This window comes from Mirounga angustirostris, unplaced genomic scaffold, assembly GCF_029215605.1.
Source record: "Mirounga angustirostris isolate CCGP_5_RB_7025 unplaced genomic scaffold, mMirAng1.0.hap1 SCAF_4, whole genome shotgun sequence".
Classification (NCBI taxonomy): domain Eukaryota; kingdom Metazoa; phylum Chordata; class Mammalia; order Carnivora; family Phocidae; genus Mirounga; species Mirounga angustirostris.
The window spans coordinates 14,585,269-14,606,275 of NW_026991712.1; positions in this window are offsets into that span (position 1 = coordinate 14,585,269).

Below are 21,007 nucleotides of genomic sequence, written 5' to 3' on the forward strand. Positions count from 1 at the left end.
GGGAACCTCATCCAGGTGACACCTTTGACTTCAATTTTGTGAGACCCCACGCAAAGAACCCAGGTGAGTCTGCCTGGACTTCTGACCTCCAGTACCGTAACATTATAAATGGGTGGGTTTTTTTGTTTGTTTGTTTGTTTTTAAAGAATGAGAGACAGAGAGCATGAGAGGGAAGAGGATCAGAGGGAGAAGCAGACTCCCCGCCGAGCAGGGAGCCCGATGCGGGACTCGATCCTGGGACTCCAGGATCATGACCTGAGCTGAAGGCAGTTGCTTAACCAACTGAGCCACCCAGGCACCCTAAATGGGTGTTGTTTTAAGTAGCTAAGTTTGTAGTCATTTATTACACAGCAATAAAAAAAGAATATCTCATTCTTGGTCATTCCACACTCTTATTGATAGTTTGTAGTTATGATGCCTTAAAACTGGAGTGAATGTTGAGTGACCTATGTAGTTCTTTATGACTGTTAATAAAATTGCCTCCTTATATTTGTACAAACTCTTTTACAAAGTGCTTTCATGTATAGTTTTCTCATTTGATTTCCGCAGTTTGTGAAGAATCATTGTCCCCGTGTTAAAAATGAAGGAAGTGAGCATGGGACATAATGTGACTTGCCAACTAATCATCCTAAGTGGTAAGAGAGGGGCTTTGAATCCAGGCCCTGGTGCTCCCATTTTACTTACACTTACTCATCAGAAAACCCTAGGTTGCCCCCATAGGTTATTTGTCTATCTTGTTTTTCTCTTCATTATTCCAAGGTCACCATCATTGCTGTTGTCATTCTCCTCCTCCTGCTGCTTATTCACTAAATGCTCATTAACTAAATAATGGCAGTTAAAACATTTTTTTAAAAGCCAAAACACTTACAGAGTATCTTTTATATGACATTTGCTGTCCAACATGGCAAACAAAATGACAAGTGTCTTCTTGTTTATATACATGGTATGGAGTCTGGGAAATAGAGTCACCAATAGGACATGGTTCCAAAGCATGTGAAATATATAAAAAGTAGAAATAGACTTCTTTTTCTGGAGTTAACTCACAAAATAAGACAACCCAGCAATCTTATCTGTTCCTCTGTAAGTTTTTGTCCAGTTTTATTGAACTATAATTGACATATGAAATTGTATTAGTCGAAGGTGTACAAAATGATAATTTGATATATGTATCTATTGGGAATGATTGCCACAATAAGTTTAGTTAACATCCATAACATCTACATAGTGTAATAATTACAACATAGTTCAGATTTTTTCTTGTGATGAGAAATTATAATTTTTTTATGATGAAAAATTGTAACTTTTTTTTAAGGGAGAGAGGGGCAGAGGGACAGGGAGAGAGAGAATCTTAAGCAGGCTCCATGCCCAGCACAGAGCCAGACATGGGGCTCAATCTCATGACCCTGAGATCATGACCTGAGCCGAAACTAGCTCAGAGCTGGACACCTAACCAGCTGAGCCACCCAGGTGCCCCAAAATTGTGAACTCTCTTCATGATGAGAAATAACATAGCTAATTTTTTTTTCCTGTGATGAGAACTCTTAAGATCTACTCTCTTAGGAACTTTCAAATATATAATGCAGTGTTGTTATCTATAGTCACCATACTCTACATTAGACCCCAGCATTTATTTATCTTATAACTGAAAGTTTGTACCTTTTCATCACCTTCACCCATTTCCCCCATTCCCACCCCACCCCCCATCTTGCCTCTGGCAATCACCAATCTGTTCTCTGTTTCTGTGAGTTCCCATTTATTTGTTTTTGTTTTAGATTCTACAGATGAAAGATCCTACCATATTGGTCAGTCTCTGTCAGATTTATTTCACTAAGCGTAATGCTCTGAAGGTCCACTTATGTTGTCACAAATGGCAGGATTTCCTTTTCTGTGGCTGAGTAATATATATCACAATATGTATATCACATTTTCTTCATTCTTTCATTCATCAGTGGATACTTAGGTTGTTTCCATGTCTTGGCTATTGTGAATAATGCTGCAGTGAACATGGAGGTGCAGATATCTCTTTAAGAGAGTGATTTCAGGTGTGTTGTTTTTTTGTAAAAAAATATTTTTGTATGATCTTGTCCTTTTCTTTGCAAAAATGGTTTTTGGAGAGGTATTCCTATTTCCACATTTTTCTTTCAGAAAAATGGCTAGGGCAATTTAATTTGTGTGGGAGAGACTGGAACCTGGGTGACCACAAAGTGAGAGACTCAGGCTGTAAACCTCCCCAGCCCTCCTGCCACCCCAGCAAGCCCTTGAGAGTGGTGGGACAGGGAGCAGGACTTGAGAAGACCAGGGAAACCTGCACTCCCACTCCCCAACACGATGCCTTTGTCCTTTGCATCAATCCAATGACCTGGCAAGCCTGTCCAATTGAAACTAAAGGCTAGACTACTCTCAGCATAAGGCAGAGCACCCACTACCCCAAGTGGTATAGTCCCCTGTCTGTTCTTCCCTCTCTCTTTTAATTTTTTTTTTCTTGAAGAATGTTTTTTGGTGGGAGGAAATTAAAGTCCAAGAGTAAATTAAATTTGAAATGCGGCTTCAGCAGCTATGGGTTGTACCTGTTACCATCTAATCAAATAGTCTGGGGTTAATATGGTAGGGTGTAACCTGTCTCACAGTGTCTGCTGCATTCTGCCCCTATAACAGCTGTTACTATGGGAAAGGAATCATGTGGGGGTAGACATCCCCCCACCAAAGAACATTTCGTGCCTAGAGCATGCTCAAAGGATCTCTGCTGGCAGTCCCAGGGAGGGCTAAAGAGGACATTTTGTGACCAGGGTCTGCTCCGGAAGACCTGGTTAGGAGGGGCTTATGGGCTACAATCTGTTGAGACTTGTCTTGAAGCCAATTTTTCATGGCATGCCCACTGTTTCACTTGGATTATAGCAATATCTGGGGTGGGTGAGGCCAGCTTCCCCGCACGACCCCTGTTCGCCATCACTTTGTGGATCATTGATGACAAGCCAGGATCTCACTGTCTGTAAGTCTGAGGACCCTCTTGGTGCGCAGCTCCTACAACCGCTCTGTTGAGCCAGGTGGAAGGGACATGGGGGGCATTAGCCTTCATCCTAGCCGGTTGATGAGAAGAGCAAGGCCCAGTCCACCAGAGACTCCCAGTTATAGAAGGGATCAATAACAAACAAGGAGAACCAAAGGACTCTCAGTGTTAGGTGTGCATGTGATAAAGAAAAAAAAAAAAAAAAAAAAAAAGAAAACAACTCCAAATCAAGAAAAAAATCCATTGTGCCGATTTCTCTTCTATCAAGAACAGATAAAAAAAAAAAAAATCAAAGTCCCATCTGTTCTGTGTCAACATTAGAGATTGTACATTGTGTTTCATCAAAAGCAGGTTTGCCATGGCAGTGGGGGTTATATTTTTGGAACGTGCTTAGAAACCCGGAGTAACTAAACAGAACTTGGCCCTCCAGGCCCTCTCCTGCTGCCTGTGTTTGTGTTCTTCCGGCAGTTGATGTTTTTAATTGATTTATCTGACCGGGAGGACCCTGGTAAAAGACGAGCTGGTGAAGGCAGCTGCCTGGGCTTCTGGAACAAACACATGTAAGGGCCCACGGCTCTCAGCACCACAGTGTGGTTTGCCTGTGCAGATTTGTACTCAATTCATAGCTGCAGCCTCACCAGCCCTGCAGCCTCGAGGGTTCACATTTGAGGACCACTGGCTCAGTCTGTCTGTGAGTGATGCTGGGGTAGAAATTCAATCCTGGATCTTTTCTTCTACTCTCCGCTGTCTCCTCCCTGAGGTCCCCTTCTGCAGGTTTGCTGATCAACACAGGTAGGTGTACTCCTCATTGCCTGGCTTCTAGGCTCGAGGAGAAAAAAGTGGACGAGGCCATCTATAATCACTCTGCTCTTGTGGCTTTCACTCCGTGCCCCAACCACTTTGTCCAGTGTGGAGTCCATGCTGCTTGGGTGACGCTGAGGATGGCAAATGTCCCTGGGCTCTGATGAAAAGCAAACCATCCCACTCATGCCCTCCAACATGTGTTGCTTTCCACATGCACATGCTGCCACCAGGGTGGAGATGATGAGGGAGATCCTGAAAAATGCGCCAGTCTCTTCTCAAACTGAATGTAGTGACAAAAGTCCTGAAGATCTCTGTTCAAAGGAGAGGCTTTAATGATGCCTTCAGTTGCATCATTGAATGACAGGCATCCAGGAGAACTAGTGGTTGTTGAGAGGGCACACCCTTGATGAAGGTGTGTCCATCACTGAGACCCCGGGTATGCAACAGTGATCTTTGAGGAGAAAATGGAGGGCCAGTTTCCATTAATAGCCCAAGGACATAAAGAAGCCAGGAAAATATGAAACTTGGAAGATGGGCCACAATCGAACAGGGTGGTCCAGCTGAAGCTCAATGAAGGAGATCAAAAAGATCGCCAAAAGAGGCTGCCTAGATAGGTGGCCCAGGCTCATGCAAATACTCCAGGTGGAGAGGGACAAGGCATAACTGGGTTTGGCAAAGTAGTCGGCTAAGCTGGACCCAGGCACACTGGTTAAGCTACGGGGCCACGTGCCTAAGCTCGTCCAACCTGGGGATTCTCCGTGCTCTGGTCAGTGACCTAGACCATGCATCAAGTGTCCATTATGCAGGGCCAGTCTGATAGTACAGTTCAGCAGCGAGAAGAAATCATAGTTGACAGATCAGATATGTGTTCTCTTCCCTCTTCCTATTTAGAAACAGAAACAACACCCTCCCCTCCCTTCCCCTCCAGATGGAACGAATATGGGGATGGACTCCTACAGCAATTGCTAGGGACCGCTCAAGTTTTGGCCTTTCTACTCATAGGCCAAGTGGGTATTTACTTGGAAAAATGGAAGAACTATAACCGTATTTGGAAGTCACGTTGTTGAAGCAGGCGCGTTTTATAGTTTTACCTCACACACTCTGAGCTTGATAGTGGAATTTATAGCTGAATTTTAAGAGTTATTTTGGGTACAAAACTCCATCTTTAGCGTTTTTGAATTGTAATCTCCCCTCAAAACATCGGGGAAAGTGTATTCTGAGGGAATTCTGACCCCCTGGGGAGTAGGTGTGGACCGTCTGACCGCGTCCTTCATAGCATCCCTGTGAGGATTGACTCCAAAACTCTATCTGATATGGATAGAATGTGCTGACCGAAGCCTGCTGCAGACCCTCCCCCAGAGAGCACAGTTCTCAGGGCAGGGTCAACACCCCGGTTACCGAGAAGAACTCTCTAAGGGGATTAAAGGGGTCCCAATTAAGTCTGCATTACTGAAAGCGATTGAGCTTGAGGTTATATTAAATCAGGCCACCACTGCTAATATGACTGGAATGGAATGGCCCTAGGTGCTTCATCATGGTCTGGGGGGAGAGGGGGTGAGGAGGAGAGGGGGAGAGGGGGGAGGGGAGGGCACTGGAGACTTAAAGAGTCCTCACGTCAGCTGGTGACCACTAGACTCTTCATGCATTCACGTTGGAACAAAGGCTGCAGGCTTGAAGTGGTTTGGAAAGTGTTTTCTCTGGACTGTACCTGTTCTTCAGGAGAAGAACAATGTCTTCTTATTATCTTCATTATTATTTCCAATCTCTAACACTTAATATTAAGTGTTTATTGAATGAAGGAAAGAATGAATATTGATATGCAGTCGGGAAGCCTGGGTTTTAATCCAGTCTCCACCATATTGATTTTTAGTCACCCTCTGTCATCGCTGTGATAGTGCACCTTATACTTTTCATCTTCCTAAATTTTGATCTAATTTACATGTCAGTTTCTTCAAAGTAGCCTGTGAGCTCTTTAAGGAGAAGGGTACATCTTTGTCTCACCAGCTCACTGTCTGGCAGGGAGGCTGTGTTTGTTACAGCTTCCTGGTAAGAACAGGGGCTCTAGGGCGCCTGGGTGGCTCAGTTGGTTGAGCGACTGCCTTCGGCTCAGGTCATGATCCCAGGGTCCTGGGATCGAGTCCCACATCGGGCTCCCTGCTCCGCGGGGAGCCTGCTTCTCCCTCTCCCACTCCCCCTGCTTGTGTTCCCTCTCTCGCTGTGTCTCTCTCTGTCAAATAAATAAATAAAATCTTAAAAAAAAAAAAAAAAAGAACATGGGCTCTAGAGCCAGACTGCTTGGGTTCACATCCTGACTCCTTCACTTCCTAGCTGTGTGAGCTCAGGCAAATTGCTTAACGTCTCTGTGGCTTTGGATAAAACTGGATAACAATATCAACAACATCACAGAGCTGTGTGAAAATTAAAGACAAATACTCTTAAAATGCTTGGGACAGCGGTGCCTGGGTGGCTCAGTTAGATTAAGCATCTGCCTTAGGCTCAGGTCATGATCTCAGGGTCTTGGGATCGAGCCCCACGTGGGACTCCTTGCTCAGGGGAGTCTGCTTGTCCCTCTGCCCCTCCCCCCTGCTCATGCCTCTCTCTCTCAAATAAATAAATAAAATCTTAAAAAAATACTTGGGACAGTGATACACGGTCAGCAAATATGAACAACTACTACTTTCCTTATTTTCATTGTATATATATACACACACACACACACACACACACACCACCACCACCACCACTCCATCTCACTGAACCTGTCTTCGTATCTATAATATAGGAGCTGTAATATGATAGTAACAATAATAATCTGAAGGTTTTTGAGGGGGACAGATGAGACCATGGCTAAGAGCTAAAACATCTTTTTGAAAACCATGAAGTATCTTGAAATTCTCTGGCACCATCATTTCTAGTATTAACTGCAGCACAACTAGAAGAAATGATGTGCTCAAAATTCAGACAGAGCTGGAACATTTGGGGTGCTTCCCTGAGTCAAAATACTGCTTAGCTGAGATGCACGCTGCCGAAGCCTCTGGGATCACTGTGCCTTTTCCAGTACTTATGTTAAGATACAGCCACAGGTATTTCAGCAAAGCACTATGTTTTAATCAAAGCTGCCCCGGCTTTACTGTCCTCATCCTCAGTGCCCTTGCTCAAAGGTCTGGTAATTCTCAGAGCTGCCCTTGATTTCCGAGATGCTACATATCAACAGTCAACCCTTTAAGTGCAGGCTGGATGCGCTATGCATAGATTTTGCTAGGTGCTGTGGAGCATCCAGAGGAGAGAGAGAAAAGCCTCTACTAGGAGTTAGAACACATAAGATGGAGGTATAATATTTGCCACTAATGAATTGTGGTGCCCCAGACAAGCCCCCTTGACTCTTTGTGATTCAGTTTCCATATCTACAAAATAAAAGCCATCAGATTATTCCCCAGATCCTTGCAGAGTCAATGCCCTTGGAGTTACACATCCTGTGCTCCACCGTCATTCTGTCATTCTCTTGCACTATGACAGTGGTTAAGTCACCGTCTCTCTTCAATCTGCAGCAGCCTCACTTATCTAGGACTTTTTCTTGAAACATACAATTTTTGTGCTTCTAATACGTCAGTCACTGCACCAGGCATTGAAAATGCACATACACACACTCACACGGGTATATACATACACTAATAAGTTCCAATGCTTATTGTGTGCAAAGAACTATGGTTTAGCGCTTTACTGTAGCCTTTATAATAATTCTACGAGGCAGGTATTTTTGTCCTCATTCTAGAGATGGGTGCAGTGAATCTAAGAGTAACCAACTTGCCCAACAGCACACTGCTAGTAAGTGGTATAAACTAAGGTTTGAACCCCATGAATCTGACTCTTCCTACTCATGATGTTACATGGGCACCTATAAAAGATAAGGAAAACATCAGATCTACCCTAGACTAACCTCATTTATTTTTTATTAAGGTTATTCAACTAGTAGTTGACATGTGGAGGGTGTTGATTCATAGGGTGACTAGGTTTGGGCCTGAGATAGAACACACGCGTTAGCTGGATTTGTTAGCGGGTTGAAGAGTACCCCTGTTCAGTGGGAATACTGCCTCTGAATCCAACAGAAGCCTGGAGGGTTCTGTCCTTTTCTTCATCAAGCTTTTAAGTAATGGCATGATACGGCAAATTCATTGTGACGTGAATTTGGAAGGACTGGCAAATCAACCAAGTGACAGAATCATAACAAGAAACGATGTGCCTGCTAAGTAAGGACTTTATATGCATTATCACATTTTAAACACAACCCCCAGGAGAGCTGTCCTTATCTCCATTTTATTGATGAGCAGACCCAAGTCTAGGGAAAGATGATATGGCCTGCAAGTTGAGTTTTTTCCCCAAACTTAACTTTCTAATTTGGAATAATTATGTATTTATGGAACGTGTGCAAATACAGCACCCAGCATCCTGTTATATACCTTATTGTCAATATCTTATATTATGGTGGTGCATTTGTCAAATTAAGAAACCTGTATCAGTTTATTATTATTAAACTAAATCCAGCCTTTATGTTGATTTCACCATTATTTTTTTCCATTAATGTTCATACATTAGGTTCCTAGGGCTGCCATAACAAAATACTATGAACTAGGTGGCTTAAAGCAATGGGAATTTATTCTCTCACAGTTCTGGAAGCCAGAAGTCTAAAAGCAAAGGGTCCAGAGGGTGATGCTCTCTCTAAAGACTCTAGAGAGGAGAGCTTCTTTGCCTCTTCTAGCTTCTGGTAGTTGCTGGCAATCCGCAGAGTTCCTTGGTGCTGTGGTCTGAATGTTTATATTCCCTCTAAATTTGTATGTTGAAATCCTAATGCACAATGTGATGGTATTAGGAGGTGGGGCCTTTGGAAATTAATGTCCTTACAAAAGAGTCCCATGAGAGTGCTCTCGTTCCTTCCATCATGTGAGACTATGGCAAGAAGTCTGTGACCTGGAAGGGGGCCCTCACCTGCCCAAGCTGGAACCCTGACCTCGGATTTGCAGCCTCCAGAATTGTGAGAAATAAATTTCTGTTGCTTCTAAGCCACCCAGTCTGTGGTGTTTCATTATAATAGCCTGAATGGACTAAGACACTTGGCTTGTAGACAAATCACTTCAATCTCTGTCTCTGTTTTTACATGGCCTTCTCCCCTTCTGGTCTGTGTCTCTGTGTATAGCTCTCCCTCCTTTTATAAGGACACCAGTCATACTGGTTTTATGGCCATCCTAATCAAATATGACTACATCTTGGGGCACATGGGTGGCGCAGTTGGTTAAGCATCCTACTGTTGGTTCTGGCTCAAGTCATAATCTCAGGGTTGTGAGATCGAGCCCCGCATGGGGCTCTGTGCTGGTCATGGAGACTGTTTGAGATTCTCTCTCTCTCCCTCTACTCCTGCGGGCACTCCCCCCCCCCCACTAGCTCTCTCTGTCTCTCAAATAAATAAATAAATATTTTAAAAAAATATGACTGCATCTTAACTTGATTACATCTGTAAAGAACCTATCCCCAAATAAGGTCAAATTCTCAGGTACTGGGTAAACATAGATTTTGGAGGGGATGGTTGGTGCACTATTCAATCCAGTATTGTTCTCTTTCTATTTCAGCCTCTGATCAGGGGACCACATTTCATTTAGCTGTTATGTCCCCTCATTCCCCTCTGGTCTATTGCAGTTTCTTAGTTTTTCCTTGTTCTTCATGACCTTGACGGTCTTCTTGAGGAGTACTGGCCAGGTATCCTGTAGAATGTCTAGGTTTGTCTGATTTTTTTTCATAATTAGTATGCTAGTTTGGGGAAAGAATACTATGGAATTGACATGCCCTTGTGAGTTGGCCTTTCAACTCAGACTCCAGAGCTCAAGTTTTAGTTATAAAACCTGTAACTATAAAGATAAAACATTCCTGAGACTCTGCTGTTGGCTTACTCATTTACCTCTCTTTGGGGGAGCTTGCATAGCCCTGGACATATAACTGGGGGCTCAGTAAGTACCCAATAAATTGATTGGTGTAGGATCTGCTGACCCCCCCACCCTATCTCAATTATCTTTCTCCAAACATGGAACCACAGCCTTCCCGCTCACATACACATGGCAAACCTATCCACATTGCTAATGTTAATTTATGCTTTTTGAGATCCACCAGTATATCAAGTGTTGCTACAAACACAGAGTTGGACATGACCCCTGCCTGGTAGGCTTAATAATCCAAATGGCAAGAGAGCAGAGGTTACCTGCAGGAGTTGAGCTGTGTACAAAGATTCCTTAGCTTGTCATGGCCCAGATGAATTGATAGGAGGGAAAACAAGAACTTGTTCTCTTGCAAAAGGTAGATTATGTGCCTTCAAGTCCTCTCTTGAATATTAATGATAACCAGACAAAGAAATCTCTCTTACTAAGCATAGCTCAGCCTTCACTTCAATTTAGAAGTGAAGGGAGAGTTTGTACTTATTAGTGGCTTAAAATTCCAGAATTCTTGCCGTGTCACGTACTTGTTTGCTTGCTTATTTATTTATATATTTACTTGTATATTCATTTATTCATCCTGGAATTGGGCAGCCTGATGCACTACGGGATAGCTAGAAGGAGCTCATCATTTAGAATTAACAGAACTTCTTACAGATCTCTGGTCTCTTAAATTACTAGCTGTACCTAAAGCTAAGACTCAGTTTCCCCAGCTATAACATCACAATGACCCATCCACCCCTACTGGATGCAGCCTTGCTCCAAGGCATCCTGGACTCCTTAATCCAAGGGGTGGATACATGCTTCAAGCCAGCCTCATTGTACCCCATCTTGGGAACCTGAGTCTCAAAGGGAGTGCTATGAAGGAAGTGACTAGAATGAATTCATTTTGGAAAGGGCATTTAGAGGAGGTTTTCCATGGGTTTCTGCTACCCAGACCCCTTAGGATGACTTCTGTTTTTTATTTTATTTCTATTCTATTCTATTCTATTCTATTCTATTCTATTCTATTCTATTCTATTCTATTCTATTCTATTCTATATTTTATGCTTTTCTCATGTGAGCTTCTTCATCCTTTTCTTGCAATCTGTGAATCTTCTATCCTTCCCACTTTATCTATCTATCTATCTATCTATCTATCTATCTATCTATCTATCTATCTATCTATCTATTTAATCTGCTTATGGAAGCCAGGGTTGGTCTCTTTTGCCCACGGCCAAGAACCCTGATGGACATTCCTTTAGCTTCTTCACCACCCTGCCCCATTCCAGGAGCTTGAGAAAATGCCTTCCTTCTTTCAACTCCCACATTAATTTGTTTATCCATTCCTGAGAGCTTACACAGTTTCTTTCCTTACATTCCCATTATTTTTGTATCAATCTTATCTAGCCATGAAAGAGACAGTCCCGCCACTGGATATTTATGGGCTGAATGGTATACTCCCAAATTCATATGTTGAAGTCCTAACCCCCAATACCTCAGAAGGTGAAGATATTTAGAGATAAGGTCTCTAAAGAGATGGTTAAGGTAAAATGAGGTCATTCAGATGGGCCTTAATCCAACATGACTGATGTTCTTGTAAGAAGAGGAGATTAGGACACACACACACAGAGAAGGAAGACCATGTGAGGACACAGGGAAAAGGTGGTCGTCTAAGAGCCAGGAAAGAAGTGTTAGAAGAAACCAACCCTGCCAACACCTTGATCTCTGACTTACAGCTTCCTGAACTGTGAGGAAATATAAGCCAACCAGCCTTCGGTGTTTTGTTATGGCAGCCCTAGCAAACCAATGTAGCGCTCAAGGATAGAGACCCTGGAATGAACCTATCTAGCTTCAAACTTATAGGTAACCATGAACAGGCTACTTAACCATGCAATGGCAATGGTTTTTGCTGGTGATGTGGGGGGTGGGGGGCGCGAAGGTGGCCATGGAGGAGGACATCAGGTGTGCTTTGAGACTAGGTCAAGTCTCAGGAGGAAAAGAAAGAAAAGGACTAGGTGTGCAGTTTCAGCTTCCTTCCAAATTGCTAGTCACCTCAAGTCACTCCTCTGCATCTAGAAGGAGTAGAGGCGTTGGTCATGTTTTGCTAGTGGGGTTCCATCTACAGAAAGGAGATATCAGCAATAGGAAGAGGTTCCCCTCCTGACAAGGTAATGATTAAAAGTAAAAGAAAAGTTGTTGGGAACAAAAGAGAAATTCTATTTGTGTGGTTGGGCAAGTCACCTCAGCTCCCTAAACCTGTCTCCTAATCTCCAGAATACAGATAATGATACCTGCATCTTCCAGCATTGTTGGGAGCAGCACATGGGAGAAATGCATCCAGTCTATAGAAAGTTCTCTATCAGTCTAAAAATTCCTTGAGGGTAGGCACTTTGGTTATATTATTTACCCTTTTATTCCCACCTTACACTTTGGGGTGGATCTGTGGTAGGCATTTTGCTTCTATTTTTGGATGACTAAATGGCAGCTATTATTAAGAGGGAGAGGAGACAGATGGTCAACTACTCTGAGCTCGGGTTGCTGTCTGTGGGTTTTATGTGCTAGCCCCAGGCTACTGCAGGGGATGGCAGAGGATGATTTAAGAGTCAGGATGGAGCATACACCAAAAATATGACAAAGAAAAAAGTAATCTACTTTTCTAAATCTGCTTGGCTGTTCAACTCTGGAGTGGGTGAGAATTTGTAAACTCATTACAATGATTTTGTTGTGAACGGTGGAGTGTGTCTATGGGATTGGAGTTGGGGGAGCAGTGATGAAGTCACCTCCCTACCTCATCTCCCCCCAAGCCCCCAACACATGCACAAATGGCAGCCCATCTGCCACATCACAGTGGACATGAAGACAGAGCTCTATGTGTATAGTTCCTACTCATGGTCTCCCTGCTTCCTATGGGGCAAAAGTCAAGTCCTTGTGCCCACATACAAAACTTTTCTGTCAGGCTCCCTGTCCATTTGTTTAGCTTGCCTCCTCGCCCTGCCTCCTGCCTCCAGAACCAGAGCACTATTTTGCTCAGCCTCCACCCCATTGGCGTGACTCATATTCTGCCTGGATTTCTCTTCTCCCATGTGTCCACCTGGCAAATGCCTGTTCAGCTCCAGCATCACTTGCTTAGGTGCAGAGGGGCCATGGCAGACCCCGTGAGCCCCCTCTGCCAAAGCCCCATTGCACCAGAGTACAATCAGTGCTTTCCACCCTGGCCTCCCACACTGAGCCTTGAGCTCCTCTGGAGCAGCCTCTGTGCTCTTCATCTTGATGTCCATGGGTCTCAGCAAATCTGATGAAAGAGTGAGTGACTGTTATTCAGCTTCTATTAACTGAAGGCTTACCATGTGCCAGGCACCCTGCCTCCTGACAATTTCTACCCCCTGATACGAGGAAAGGCTAAGTAACTCCCCTAAAACCTTCCAGAGATGTAGCAGGAGTTGGGGACTAGGGCTCAGGATTCTGCCGCTGACTTGGTTGTGTGTCTACTGAGCATTCACTTAATGAGCACCTACTGTTTATTTTTGTTTTGTTTTGTTTTTTAATTTAATTTAATTTTATTATGTTATGTTAGTCACCATACAATTCCCTCAACTCTATGGTCAAATAATCTTCAACAAAGCAGGAAAAAATATGCAATGGAAAAAAGACAGTCTCTTCAATAAACGGTGCTGGGAAAATTGGACAGAATGAAACTCGACCATTCTCTAACACCATACACAAAGACAAACTCAGATGGATGAAAGACCTCAATGTGAGACAGGACTACATAAAAATCCTAGAGGAGAACATAGGCAGTAAACTTTTTGACATCGGCCACAGCAACTTTTTTCAAGATACATCTCCAAAGGCAAGTGAAACAAAAGCAAAAATGAACTATTGGGACTTCATCAAGATCAAAAGCTTCTGCACAGCAAAGGAAACAGTCAACAAAACCAAGAGGCAACCCACAGAATGGGAGAAGATATTTGCAAATGACACTACAGATAAAGGGCTGGTATCCAAGATCTATAAAGAACTTCTCAAACTCAACACCCAAAAAACAAATAATCAAGTCAAAAAATGGGCAGAAGACATGAACAGACACTTCTCTGAAGAAGACATACAAATGGCTAACAGACACATGAAAAAATGTTCATCATCATTAGCATCAGGGAAATTCAAATGAAAACCACATTGAGATGCTACCTTACACCAGTCAGAACAGCAAAAATTGACAAGGCAAGAAACAACAAATGTTGGAGAGGTTGTGGAGAAAGGGGAACCCTCTTACACTGTTGGTGGGAATGCAAGTTGGTATTTTTTTTTAAGATTTTATTTATTTATTTGACAGTGAGAGAGATAGCGAGAACAGGGACACAAGCAGGGGGAGTGGGAGAGGGAGAAGCAGGCTTCCCGCCAAGCAGGGAGCTGGATGTGGGGCCCGATCCCAGGACACTGGGACCATAACCTGAGCCAAAAGCAGATGCTTAATGACTGAGCCACCCAGGCACCCCAGAGCACCTACTGTTTAATAAACATCTACTGTTGTCAGGATCAGTCACTGTAAAGTTTGCTGCTTCTAGCACAAAATTTTTTTTTTTAAAACATCTTTTTAAATAGCAAGACCCATGGAGGAGGGGTGATATCTTTTATTCAGAAAAGTCAGAAGCCCCAGTCAAAGGCAGCAAAGAGGAAGGAGAGATAGACTCTCCCGATAGGCACTCCTGATAAGAAGGTTTCTCTTCATTCATTCCTGCAGATGGGAAAGGAGTGGGCCTGACATTCCCAGGAAGGCTCTGAGTACTAAAAAAAGAAGCACTTTGACTCTGGAAGTCTGGAATGTGTCCATGAGGTGAGCTGCTGGGTGTTTCTGAAGCGAATTACCCACTTGTCTGTGTCCCAGAACCCAAATTTTATAAGTCAGTGGGAAATTTTGTTCTAAACACCCTTCCCACCTACAAATACATTTTTGATCATAGCAACCAATGCATAGTGGCAGCATTACCCCGAATTCACTCCTACTCTACTCTTTACACAGAGCGCCACCCTTGTCTGCAGCCCCTCCCCCACCCCCTAGCTAACTACTCCTATCTCTGAATGGTGTCTGTTTTACAACTGATGTGGTTTCACTGTTGATGAAGCATCTTTGCCTGCATCTTTGCATCCTTGGCATTTAGGGCATCGTGTGGTAGCACCTTCTTTTTTTAGTGGTAATAACTAATGATATGTCTTACAGTCCAAGGACTCTTAGTTTGTCCTGTTCCGTGTGTGCTCAGCCCAGCGTATATCCAGGTCCTATAGGGGAAGTGAAGGAAGCATAGGGAATTCACACTTCTCTGGAAGTCACATTTCTGCATCTAACATAGCTGTGGGAATGTTGGTATAACAAGCTGGGAAAGAGCAAAGCACTGTACCACCACCTGGTCATTTCATTTACTAGAGATGAGATGTTCCTCTCAGTCCCTTCCATGGACTGTTCTGTGTTGAGTTAGGAATGGCTCAGAGGTACCAGGGGAAAAGATCACCAACAGCAAAGGCTGATCTTGAGGCATCAAGAAAAGGTTATGTTACATCTTGTATTCTCAGTTTAAAATCCAAAGGAAGATTTTTTTTTTTTTGCTGCTTTAGAAAAATATCCTTAAAATGAGCATTTTCAGCAAATAGGTTTGTCCATAAACTTGGTATGTTCTCATATACTTATGGACATTACCCCATACTTCAAAAACTGCTGACTAGGAGTTGAATCGTGCTGGGTGCACTGGTTTCTTCTTTAAAGGAATTGGTTAAATCTTTTGAGGAAAACATACAGGACAGTTGCCCACTCTCTGAAACCTCTCATTCCTAACAGACCCTGAAGAACTGACCACTTTCGCCCCTGGGAGCAGAGAAAGGTGTGCACGCGCATGTGTGTGTGTGTGCGTGTGTGTGTGTGTGAGAGAGAGAGAGAGAGAGACACTTGTATGGGGCTATTTATCAATGTGTAAATGCATACATATATAAGCTCATGTCATCCTCAAACAACCCATTCTGTGTTATCATGTCCCAGATTTACATGAGGCCTTGGACATTCTGCTTCCCTGTCCTGTAGAATGTGCCCATTTCGGTACTTCTCTGTCCAAAGTGATGCTGCTGAGCAGTCTGGTGCAGGTGAGCTGTCTTGGTCAGGTGCGCCATCTTAGCTTTACATGCCTGTGGCTTCTACCCAGAGGGCGGAGGAGAGGAAGTTCAGCAGGAGGCCCAGGGGACAGTTCCTTCAGGGATTTATCATTGGTGCTGAGCAGATTTAAGGTTTACCCATCCAGTCCTTTAACATATAAACAAGGGACCATGCTAGACTTGGAGTCTCCCTTTTTACATCTGTGAAATCAGGAAGGTGCCATGTGCCCTTTCCAGTTCAGGGCTACTGCCAGGAGTAAATGTAGAAACCCTTTGAAGAAGATGAAGAATGTCAGACGCAAGGCATTTTAATAATTAACAAAGCTTTAAACACACATAAAAAGGCTGCATGACAACATCAAATACTAAACTACGCTGTACCACCAATTAATAATGTTGGGCCAATTCAGACATGTGATACAATTATCTCCCCCTCTAAGTTGTCCATTTTGCTGTCATTAATAATCTCCCTTTTAAGGCAAAAGCCTGTAATGGACACCACTTTGCCTATTTGAGTCAGTTCTAACAATGACAAAAACCACACCTGGTCTTTAATGAGAATCTACCTTGTACCTGGCACTGTGCCGGTTGCCTTGGATCAGAGCATAGTGACACCTCTGGTATAATCTCACCCAAGTTACTTAACCTCCACGAGTCTCAGTTTTCTCACCTGTCCAATGGGGATGGCAGTTATCTCCACAGGCCTGCTGCTCACCGGGGTGCAAGTGGTACAGTGCATGGGGCACCCGATCTAAGGAAACTCCATTCACCTCATCAGCATGAGAGACTGGTGTATTTATTCCCCGAGTTTCCCAGCAGATGCCAACAGAGTGTCTTGTTCTAACAGAATAGTTTATTATGACAATTTTCCAACAGATGGGAGTAAAATAAAGGGAGGCTTTTACTGCTTTATACATAAGCTCCGAAGAGATAAGGAGCAACCTCAAGTACCTAACTCGAGGGTCGTTATGAGCACTGATTGCATAAATATATAAAAAGCACAGAGAACAGTGTTAGAAAAAAACGTAAAAAGAATCCACAAGTGGCACTAATTATAAATTATCTGCATCCTCTGGAGTAATCACCTCTATTCCTCATCACAACCTCAAAAGGAAATACTATTTCAAACACTGTTTTACAAATAAAATTAGCGAAGGGTGGAGAGATCGAATATCTTAAATTTCAGCAAGGTAGTGAGTGGCTGAGTCTGGAATCTGAACTAAAGCCTATCTGCTTGAGCCTGAGCCACTGACTACTGTATGGGCTTATTCCGTGTGTGCCAGGGTGAATCCTACCTCTGCCATCTGCCTGAGATGTGCCCCCCTCCCCCACCCACGGTGTCCTCATCTCTGTGCAGCCCGTGGAAGCCAAGCATAGCCAGGGTCATCCTGCATGGCCCCCTGGAGCTTCTGCCTCATTTGTACTCCACCACAGTGACCTCGCCTAGGTGTTAAGGATTATTATTAAACTGCCTTATTAACCTTGTATGGGGCTATTTATCAATGTGTAAATGCATACATATATAAGCTCATTTCATCCTCAAACAACCCATTCTGTGTTATCATGTCCCAGATTTACATGAGGCCTTGGACATTCTGCTTCCCTGTCCTGTAGAATGTGCCCATTTCAGTACTTCTCTGTCCAAAGTGATGCTGCTGAGCAGTCTGGTGCAGGTGAGCTGTCTTGGTCAGGTGCGCCATCTTAGCTTTACATGCCTGTGGCTTCTAAGGTTACTGCTAAGGTTACTGCTCTGCTCAAAACCCTTCAGTGGGTTCCCATTTCACAGAATGAAATTCCAAGTTTGATCATAGCTTTCAAGTCCTTACAGGGTCTTGTCAATGGAACCCCTTTTCTGTTTTCCTTTCCTTGCTGTTTTTCTCTTCTTCATGCTAATTAGGCTGTGATACTTACGTATTTGTTTGTCTCCTCCCACCAGCATGTAAGCTCCATGAGTGTGAAGACCTCATCTGTTTGCTTACTGCCCTATTGCTCATGCTTGGAATAGTGTCCCTCCCTATATTAGCCTGCTAGGGCTTCCATAACAAAATACCACAGACTGGGTGTCTTAAACAATAAACATTTATTTTCTCACAGTGCTGGAGGCTTAGAAATCCAAGATCAATGTGCTGTCAGGTCAGGGCTGATGTCTGGTAGAACCCCTCTACCTGATTTGTAGGCAGCCACTTTCTGGGTATGTCCTCACAAGGCCTTTCCTTCCATATGTATAGACAGAGGGAGAGATTGAGCGATCTCTCATGTCTCCTTCTCTTCTTAGAAGGACGACAGCCTCTTTGGATTAAGACTCCACCCTTATGATCTCATTTAACCTTTATTATCTCACTATAGGCCCTATTTCCAAATACAGTCACATTGAAGGTTAGCTTTTGTATCTGAATTTGGGGGAAGAAACAATTCAGTCCATAACACTGGCACGTAGTGGGTTCTAAATATTTGTGGAGCTGGATTTCTCTGTATCCTTTTCCATGTTATAGCTTCTGTACTGTTTTTAAATGCTTTGCTATCATTCAGAAATCTCTACAGATTGCTTTAAGGGTTTCTCCGACTCTTAAATGTGATGGAATTATTGAAATACTGTGGGGGCTTCATTCCAGATATCCTTGCATCAACCACCCTAGGCTTCTGGGGCATGGGAGAAGCAAGATCATCTTTCTGAAGTATATACTGAGACATTAATACCCAACTTACTACCAGAAATGTCTACTGTCACCAGAAATGTTGACCATGAGGGAGATGAGAAGACCATGCAATTTATCTACATCATACTTAGTAGAAGGGGTGATTGGGAGGTTTTGTGTTGAGCAAGAGATTGTGCATTTGGGAATAGGTGTGTATTTATGGATATGGAGAATACATAGGTTGAGAATACATGGAGGTAAAAAAAAATCTAATATTATAAATTTCATATGGTTTGATCTGACGTATATGGTTGGACATACTTGTCGATGGCATAAGTGTGGATATGTGGATTTCTATGTAGATGAATGTGTTATGTGTTGGGGAGTGTGGGTTGTATGGGTGGAATGTATAGCAACATGTGTGCAGGGAAGAGGGCATGCATATGGATGCAAGTTATAGGTGTACGTGGTAGGGGAATCAAAGAAGGCTTTCTGGTGGAGCTGATGTTGAAGCTTCAAGGGAAAGAACAAATAGAGTTAGCCAGGTGGACTGGCAAAAAGGGTAGAGAGAGTGTTTCCACTGAGAGAACTAAGATCCCACCAATGACCAGGGATGGACTGGGGCTAGAAATCCCCATTATCATGACTAGATTGATCAGAATCTCTAGATTGATCAGAAGATCACATTATCATGACTAGATTATAAAGAGCTGGGGAGCTGGGAGATTCAGGGGAGTGGCCTCAGAGGAGAAAAGTAGCAGAGGATGGAGGGTCCTGTGAGCCATAGCAAGGAACTTGGGCTTTGCCCAAAAGGAGAGAAGACCAGGGATCATTCACAGATTTTGTAGGGAGTCTACTTAGCAGGTTGGGTTGTTGCAGAATAAAGACTACAAAATGGGAGCAGGAAGAGGTTGTAAAATTGTATCAGGTTTCAAGAGAATGTTTGCCCTGGTCTAATAGTAGCCTTCATCTTTCCTTGCTAGTGTTGCTACAGGCCTTGATCCAAAGCAGGCAGGGGTCCAAGTGGAGAGAAGCAGGAACCAGCACACTGCCGTTGAATCTGAAGATCCTGGGCGGGGGGGTGGGAGGGGAGAGGGGTTCTTTTGAGCTGTGGAGACACAGAATCCATCTGAGGGGTCTATAGAATCCCCACAGCGAGCTCTGTGGGTTTTGTACTCATGGCTCCTCTTCCCCTGCAACCCGTGGTGTGAAGTACATGCCCCGTGCTTACAGAGGGAGTGGAATGAGAGCTTCCTATTCTGTTTCTGATAATTGCCATTAATTTGTTCCTTGTTAATAATGGAAAAATGAATTTGAACAGAGTCCCAGCAGCTGGAGCACATCAGAGGCAGAATGAGATGGGGAAAGGAGAAAGAGGTGGGTGGGGGCAGGAGGAGAAGGACCGAAGGAAGAAGCAGGGAGAGTAAGAGAGGTAAATCGAGGGTCAGAGTTTGAGGGATAGCGGAGGGAGAGGAGGGCTGCATGCCAGAAATTATGTGCATCCATGCAGCCAGAGAACAGTGGAGATCTGGGAGGAAGGCAAGAGGGAGGATCTACCTGAGGGAACTCATATGGCTTGGGTTTGTCTACACAGACCTGTTAGGACAATCTCTGAGAAACTTAGACTAGAATCAGTTCAAAGGGAGTTGAATGTCTCTCCATTACCTGGCTTATTTTTCTTCCATTTTGTCCTGGAGCGAGAGCCCTAGGGCACCACCTCCCCTCATCTGAATGCAGCTTGATTTCACCGCCCCTGAGCCTGCAATATGGTGGCTCTGGTATTTTTTTCATGGGCTTTCCATCTGCTCCAAACATCACAAATCCAATTTCATATTCGGCATAAAGTAAATCAGTTTCAAGAAATATCCTGTCATCATCCAAATCAAAATGCCACATTTAAAATGCTCGATGCCAACTACAAATTGTCAGAAGGGGTTGAAGAAAGAGGAAAAGAGTTTTGTTCTAGACAGGAGGGGTGAAAAGCGCATATTCCAATATGACATAGTGGCTCTGCAGTGTCTAAATCATTCACATGAAGCTGGAATTTTTTTTTAAAAAAGCTTGGCCAATCTGTTCTGCTACTAACAGTTTTCCCCCAGCACCCACCCCCTCTGTTCTGGAAGCTTCTGACAGCAAGGATTACTTCCTGGGTGCCAGCAAGCCCATTTATTTTGAGTATCTGAAAAAGTGAACCCCATTTGGCCACAATTACTTGGGCTGTTCCAGAAGCTCTACTAGGGTCTAGGGAGACAGGATGCCCTCTCTACAACCTTGGACCTTTCAGTCATCAAATTTTTATGAAGTAACCCTGCAGCTCTCTGCAGAGGCAGCCTTACCACTAATAAAAGAAAGCCTAGGAAAGGGAACTGGTGGTCAGCACACAGTCTCTTCGCACACATCCATGCTCCCTCCTGAGCTGCGTTAAATGCCCTTAGTTTCATTTATGGAATTATTTAAAACCTTAA